The sequence below is a fragment of the Schistocerca piceifrons genome, unplaced genomic scaffold, assembly GCF_021461385.2.
Source record: "Schistocerca piceifrons isolate TAMUIC-IGC-003096 unplaced genomic scaffold, iqSchPice1.1 HiC_scaffold_478, whole genome shotgun sequence".
Classification (NCBI taxonomy): Eukaryota; Metazoa; Arthropoda; class Insecta; order Orthoptera; family Acrididae; genus Schistocerca; species Schistocerca piceifrons.
Genome location: NW_025728709.1, coordinates 94,812 through 102,909, shown reverse-complemented (window position 1 = coordinate 102,909; position 8,098 = coordinate 94,812). Strand labels below are relative to the sequence as shown.

Below are 8,098 nucleotides of genomic sequence, written 5' to 3'. Positions count from 1 at the left end.
ATTTCAATATGCATAGAAGTTCTGCAACGATGCAAGAAGCACTGCGACTTACCACGCCGAAGCACAGCAAACCGCGGCGCACGAAACTCAGCACACGTCCGCACAGCACGGCTGACGCGGCGAGACGCACATTGGATTAGCAGTCCAACGCCTTAACCACTCGGCCACCTCGTCTGCTGGTACAACAGCTGTGTCTTGGGCTAGTGCTTGCGGAAAGAAGACATTTGTCGATTCGAAAACGCATTCAAAACATCGTACTGGGCCGGTGTTAACGTCTAATTCCAAGCTGCAGTGCAGCCGACCAAGCTCCCACTCGCGAATCGTTTAATGACAGCATCCGTCCACGTCGATATCCGATCGGGGCAAAATCACCGGCCCACCTATTTACTGCAGGAATAAGCATTGTATCGACATGCAGTGTCGTCTAATGCAAATGAGAAAGGTGCTGTGCATTCTTTTCCAAGACTTACTGCAACGAAACGTACAGCTCGATACGCTACACTGATATTGCTTGCAAGGTTTTGACGTTCCCCCTAGCCCAAGATTGTCCTGCTGTTTGCGATGGAGCTTGGTGTTTGGTCGGCCACTAGCGACGGATGGCTGCAAAGTCAAGTCTCTCCAGTGGGCCCTGCCAAATCGCTTCTGTAGATGGCGACAGTTGTGCTACAGATGGATTATTATAGGCTCGATACGTTAAAATGACTGCGACAGGTATGCACTTAAATATAAATTAGAGCTCGTCGTTCGCAAATACCAACATACTCGTAGCTGCAGCCGAAATTTGATTGGTTTGTAGATCTCGAAATGATGTTTAATTCGAAGGGCATACGCTATGGAATGTTGTGCGCTTTCTTCTGGTGGGCAGTTTTGTCTCGTATTTCATACACACGCTATTTGCCACGTACACGCGTCGTTGTTACTACTGAGTGGCGTTTCGCACGGAGAAGGAGTGACCGCAAACGCGTGCTTCACGTAAAATTCATCGACGAGGATGGGATTCGAACCCACGCGTGCAGAGCACATTGGATTAGCAGTCCAACGCCTTAACCACTCGGCCACCTCGTCTGCTGGTACAACAGCTGTGTCTTGGGCTAGTGCTTGCGGAAAGAAGACATTTGTCGATTCGAAAACGCATTCAAAACATCGTACTGGGCCGGTGTTAACGTCTAATTCCAAGCTGCAGTGCAGCCGAACAAGCTCCCACTCGCGAATCGCTTAATGACAGCATCCGTCCACGTCGATATCCGATCGCGGCAAAATCACAGGCCCACCTATTTACTGCAGGAATAAGCATTGTATCGACATGCAGTGTCGTCTAATGCAAATGAGAAAGGTGCTGTGCATTCTTTTCCAAGACTTACTGCAACGAAACGTACAGCTCGATACGCTACACTGATATTGCTTGCAAGGTTTTGACGTTCCCCCTAGCCCAAGATTGTCCTGCTGTTTGCGATGGAGCTTGGTGTTTGGTCGGCCACTAGCGACGGATGGCTGCAAAGTCAAGTCTCTCCAGTGGGCCCTGCCAAATCGCTTCTGTAGATGGCGGCCTCACTTGAAACAAACTGTCGTAAGGCGACAGTTGTGCTACAGATGGATTATTATAGGCTCGATACGTTAAAATGACTGCGACAGGTATGCACTTAAATATAAATTAGAGCTCGTCGTTCGCAAATACCAACATACTCGTAGCTGCAGCCGAAATTTGATTGGTTTGTAGATCTCGAAATGATGTTTAATTCGAAGGGCATACGCTATGGAATGTTGTGCGCTTTCTTCTGGTGGGCAGTTTTGTCTCGTATTTCATACACACGCTATTTGCCACGTACACGCGTCGTTGTTACTACTGAGTGGCGTTTCGCACGGAGAAGGAGTGACCGCAAACGCGTGCTTCACGTAAAATTCATCGACGAGGATGGGATTCGAACCCACGCGTGCAGAGCACATTGGATTAGCAGTCCAACGCCTTAACCACTCGGCCACCTCGTCTGCTGGTACAACAGCTGTGTCTTGGGTTAGTGCTTGCGGAAAGAAGACATTTGTCGATTCGAAAACGCATTCAAAACATCGTACTGGGCCGGTGTTAACGTCTAATTCCAAGCTGCAGTGCAGCCGACCAAGCTCCCACTCGCGAATCGTTTAATGACAGCATCCGTCCACGTCGATATCCGATCGGGGCAAAATCACCGGCCCACCTATTTACTGCAGGAATAAGCATTGTATCGACATGCAGTGTCGTCTAATGCAAATGAGAAAGGTGCTGTGCATTCTTTTCCAAGACTTACTGCAACGAAACGTACAGCTCGATACGCTACACTGATATTGCTTGCAAGGTTTTGACGTTCCCCCTAGCCCAAGATTGTCCTGCTGTTTGCGATGGAGCTTGGTGTTTGGTCGGCCACTAGCGACGGATGGCTGCAAAGTCAAGTCTCTCCAGTGGGCCCTGCCAAATCGCTTCTGTAGATGGCGACAGTTGTGCTACAGATGGATTATTATAGGCTCGATACGTTAAAATGACTGCGACAGGTATGCACTTAAATATAAATTAGAGCTCGTCGTTCGCAAATACCAACATACTCGTAGCTGCAGCCGAAATTTGATTGGTTTGTAGATCTCGAAATGATGTTTAATTCGAAGGGCATACGCTATGGAATGTTGTGCGCTTTCTTCTGGTGGGCAGTTTTGTCTCGTATTTCATACACACGCTATTTGCCACGTACACGCGTCGTTGTTACTACTGAGTGGCGTTTCGCACGGAGAAGGAGTGACCGCAAACGCGTGCTTCACGTAAAATTCATCGACGAGGATGGGATTCGAACCCACGCGTGCAGAGCACATTGGATTAGCAGTCCAACGCCTTAACCACTCGGCCACCTCGTCTGCTGGTACAACAGCTGTGTCTTGGGCTAGTGCTTGCGGAAAGAAGACATTTGTCGATTCGAAAACGCATTCAAAACATCGTACTGGGCCGGTGTTAACGTCTAATTCCAAGCTGCAGTGCAGCCGACCAAGCTCCCACTCGCGAATCGTTTAATGACAGCATCCGTCCACGTCGATATCCGATCGCGGCAAAATCACAGGCCCACCTATTTACTGCAGGAATAAGCATTGTATCGACATGCAGTGTCGTCTAATGCAAATGAGAAAGGTGCTGTGCATTCTTTTCCAAGACTTACTGCAACGAAACGTACAGCTCGATACGCTACACTGATATTGCTTGCAAGGTTTTGACGTTCCCCCTAGCCCAAGATTGTCCTGCTGTTTGCGATGGAGCTTGGTGTTTGGTCGGCCACTAGCGACGGATGGCTGCAAAGTCAAGTCTCTCCAGTGGGCCCTGCCAAATCGCTTCTGTAGATGGCGACAGTTGTGCTACAGATGGATGATTATAGGCTCGATACGTTAAAATGACTGCGACAGGTATGCACTTAAATATAAATTAGAGCTCGTCGTTCGCAAATACCAACATACTCGTAGCTGCAGCCGAAATTTGATTGGTTTGTAGATCTCGAAATGATGTTTAATTCGAAGGGCATACGCTATGGAATGTTGTGCGCTTTCTTCTGGTGGGCAGTTTTGTCTCGTATTTCATACACACGCTATTTGCCACGTACACGCGTCGTTGTTACTACTGAGTGGCGTTTCGCACGGAGAAGGAGTGACCGCAAACGCGTGCTTCACGTAAAATTCATCGACGAGGATGGGATTCGAACCCACGCGTGCAGAGCACATTGGATTAGCAGTCCAACGCCTTAACCACTCGGCCACCTCGTCTGCTGGTACAACAGCTGTGTCTTGGGCTAGTGCTTGCGGAAAGAAGACATTTGTCGATTCGAAAACGCATTCAAAACATCGTACTGGGCCGGTGTTAACGTCTAATGCCAAGCTGCAGTGCAGCCGACCAAGCTCCCACTCGCGAATCGTTTAATGACAGCATCCGTCCACGTCGATATCCGATCGGGGCAAAATCACCGGCCCACCTATTTACTGCAGGAATAAGCATTGTATCGACATGCAGTGTCGTCTAATGCAAATGAGAAAGGTGCTGTGCATTCTTTTCCAAGACTTACTGCAACGAAACGTACAGCTCGATACGCTACACTGATATTGCTTGCAAGGTTTTGACGTTCCCCCTAGCCCAAGATTGTCCTGCTGTTTGCGATGGAGCTTGGTGTTTGGTCGGCCACTAGCGACGGATGGCTGCAAAGTCAAGTCTCTCCAGTGGGCCCTGCCAAATCGCTTCTGTAGATGGCGACAGTTGTGCTACAGATGGATTATTATAGGCTCGATACGTTAAAATGACTGCGACAGGTATGCACTTAAATATAAATTAGAGCTCGTCGTTCGCAAATACCAACATACTCGTAGCTGCAGCCGAAATTTGATTGGTTTGTAGATCTCGAAATGATGTTTAATTCGAAGGGCATACGCTATGGAATGTTGTGCGCTTTCTTCTGGTGGGCAGTTTTGTCTCGTATTTCATACACACGCTATTTGCCACGTACACGCGTCGTTGTTACTACTGAGTGGCGTTTCGCACGGAGAAGGAGAGACCGCAAACGCGTGCTTCACGTAAAATTCATCGACGAGGATGGGATTCGAACCCACGCGTGCAGAGCACATTGGATAAGCAGTCCAACGCCTTAACCACTTTTCTTTTTTTTTTTTTTTTTTTTTGTTCTTTTTTTTTTTTTTATTTATTTTTTAGGGCCTCCCAACTCCCCTTATAGCCCTCCTTGCTCTCACCAAAATATGCCTTCATCGGCGAGCTTCAACGCTATCATATCGGTTGTGGTATACGCTCGTCGCCGACGGCTGCTCTCGTGGATCATATCGTGAAAATCAAAAAAGAAATTAAAATTCTTCCACAAACTCTAATCTTCCGTCCATCAATGAAATGCACAATAAAAGACAATGGTCCTCTGCAAACAAAGAAAATGGCAAAATAAAAGATCCATCCTAAAAGATGCCACAGACGACGAGTAACTAAAAGTCGTAGGAAAGTTCGTACTTATACAAAAAACACACAATTAAGTTCCATGTCCATTCTCGGAGAAAAGGATGCGCGTGGAGAAGACAAATTAAAAACGCACTCCTAAGATCGGAAGAAGAAGGTAGTAAATGGGAATTAAAATAATATTGTCACTTCCATGTGGAAAACGAAATGCACCACTGCCATAAGTCAAATAAAATAAATAAAAGATAATCTTCTTCTTTAGCGCATAATTGTCTCACAGATCCATCAAAACCATCTGGTCAAATCCAAACAAAAATGATTGAAAAAAAAAAAAAAAACGAAAAATAAGAGATAGCCTCTTCAGTCGTAAGTGGAGTTTTCAATGTATCAATTATTGAACATCTTCGCGTAACCATGTTTTAACGCCGCACACAGAAAATTGGCAAAAAGTTCGTTATAATGTTTCAGCCGCTGGACATGGGAATGTGCATCCCACAAGTATGCTAAATATGTATATACGTCCTGGACTTGGCAATCCAGAATGGCGAAGACTGTGTGACCTAAGAGCCACACCATGGTATTGTGCTTCGCGCGAGGGAAGGGTTTAAACCCTGGCGCAAGAACATCATTGAGAGTCACGTGCGAGGGTGTCGTCCTGTTGATCAGAGCCACCATGACCCTACACAGTTCCCAGATGGCCGACACAAGGCCACATTGAAAGCGATGCTCCCGTGTGTCTGGAACGCCGCATGCACCACAGTTGGCAGACGGTAGCAGGCGGATGTCCGAGAGACGTTGGTTAGTGGCCACCGTATTGTTAACCAGTTTATACCACTGGGACCGAACGCCGGAGGGCAACACGGAATGATGAATATTAAACCACACTTGCCGCCAGTCGGTCGCGGGGAAACGAAGAGCGAGCTTGTGAGGGGGTGGCCTCCCCACCATTGCCGCATACAGTCGGCGAACATTCCTGTTTCTGTCCAGCGCCGTTTCCAGTACGTAGCTCCGCTGCAGGTAGTAAGCTCTGACGTAGCCGAGTTGATACGGGATGCCCACCACGGACACCGGTGCGCTCTCGGAGGGCGGCCGGTAAGCGACGAGCATGGCCGCCGCCGTTCCATCCGGGCTGTTAGCGTGCAAGGTGGCCATGCGGTGCACCAGCAGCGCCGAACACTTCCTGGAAAAATCGACGAGGCCGAGTCCCCCGAAGGTGGTGTCGAGGACGCACGTTGCCGCCCGAACCTTGAAGATTTCGTGGCGCCACAGGAGCCAGTAAGCGGCCTGCGAAAATGATCGGGCGAGTGGGCGTGGAACGTCCAGGAGCTGTGCCACGTACCAGGCCTTGGAATACACGGCGTTGTTAATTAGGTCGACCTTCTGGAGGAGGGTGAGGCGTCGACTGGCGTAAGTCTTACAAAGGCCTTTGACATGATTGAGCAGCCGGCGCCAGGTGCGCGCCCGCATCTGTTGGGGATTAGCAGTAACGTCAAGGCCCAAGATAATGTGATGACGGGCTACGCGAAACCAAGTCTGATCGGGATCCACTTCACAATTTCCTAAAGGAATCATTACGGTCTTCCTTGGATTTATCAAGGCACCCGACGCACGCTCATACCTCCTCAGTAAGGGCCGGATGTGATGAAAATCGTCGTCGTCGCCGATAAAAACACCTACGTCATCAGCATAAGCGAGACATTTCACAGTGGCAAGATGAATATCCACGCCGCCTATCGTGCGGTCGAGCGCACGCAGCAGTGGGTCCAAAGCAATGACAAAAAGGTACATAGATAAGGGACAGCCCTGTCGCACCGACCTACGAAGAACTATAGGTGGTGTTCTCCATCCATTAATTGTCACCACCGAGCTGGCTCCTGTCAGGAAATGGCGAATCACGCAAATGAAGCGGGGGCCAAAGCCCATTCTGTCCATAACATGCATCAAATAATCGTGGCTCATCCTGTCAAACGCGTTGGCAAAGTCCAGAGAAAGAACAGCGGCTGAAAGCCGATGGACGGCCGAGTAAGCGATGATGTCGCGATAGGTAGACGCTGCATTGAAAATGGTCCGCCTCTTAACGCCGCAGGATTGAAACGGGCAGATGACTTTATCCATGACTGCCTGTAACTTCGCTGCAACACATCTGGCCGCCAACTTGTAATCAGCATTCAGCAGCGTAATGGGCCGCAGATCGGTGACACGACACGGACCCCGTTTTTTGGGGATAAGAACAATGTGCCCTTCGAGAAACTGACTCGGGATGACGAAGCCGCGAAGCACTTCGTTCACCAGTACCGTAAACTTGTCCCCTACAATATCCCAGAAAGTAATATAAAATTCTGTAGGAAGACCGTCGGGTCCAGGCGACTTGCCTGTCGTGCTGGCTTTCAAGATCTGTAACACGTCCTGATTAGACACCTCTGCAACCAGCTCTTCACGGTCAGGTTCGGACATGCAGTCGACTAAGTCATGTAATAAAAGTCGCATGGCCTCCCCGTCCACGGTAGTGTCGTGAAAGAGCGAAGTATAATAGTCGGAGATATGACGTACAATTTCGTGCCGCTGCGATAAGACAATCCCCCCATCAGTTTCTAGCGCATCAATATACTTTTTGCGAGCCTGTGTCTTCTCCCGGGCAAGATGATAGAGCGATGGCTCCTCGTCATCGATGTGGCATAACGGACGGCTCCGAACCGTTAAACCCCGCGACCTTTCCCGGTGCAGCCTCAGAATCTGGGTTTTAATTTTGCTCAGGCGGAGTCTAATATTTGCGTCCGGGCCAGCAGGTGCATGGATAGCATCCTGTAAGCACTGCTGATAAAATGCTAAAGTACGCCTGTGCCAGTAACTCGTTTCTCGACTATATAATTGCGCCGCCTTCCGCAAAATTGGTTTGGCATGCGCCACCCACCACTCGATGCAGGACCCGTAAGTATGGAACTTTGTTAAACACTGCTGCCATGCGACACGTATCTCCGCACGGAGCCCTTCGGCACCCAGATAGCCGGTATTGAATTTCCAATATGCCGGAAGAGATTTCGTGCGACAGCACGGCAACCGCAAAACGCACACGTAGCCACAGTGATCACTCACGGCGACAGGCAGAACTTCGACTGCACATAAAGCGCCTGTTAGCTCCCGTGAAAC

At 49.1% G+C, this 8,098-nt stretch overlaps 4 non-coding genes across 4 annotated transcripts; all 4 read right to left on the bottom strand.

Annotated features, from left to right (window-relative positions):
- Window positions 1-983: 983 nt before the first annotated feature.
- Window positions 984-1,065, bottom strand: Trnas-gcu. Its single transcript has one exon. It is a non-coding gene; the product is annotated as a tRNA-Ser (tRNA).
- Window positions 1,066-1,904: 839 nt separating this feature from the next.
- Window positions 1,905-1,986, bottom strand: Trnas-gcu. Its single transcript has one exon. It is a non-coding gene; the product is annotated as a tRNA-Ser (tRNA).
- Window positions 1,987-2,795: 809 nt separating this feature from the next.
- Trnas-gcu lies at window positions 2,796-2,877 on the bottom strand. Its single transcript has one exon. It is a non-coding gene; the product is annotated as a tRNA-Ser (tRNA).
- An 809-nt stretch (window positions 2,878-3,686) lies between these two features.
- Window positions 3,687-3,768, bottom strand: Trnas-gcu. The gene has a single exon. It is a non-coding gene; the product is annotated as a tRNA-Ser (tRNA).
- Between the last annotated feature and the right edge of the window lie 4,330 nt (window positions 3,769-8,098).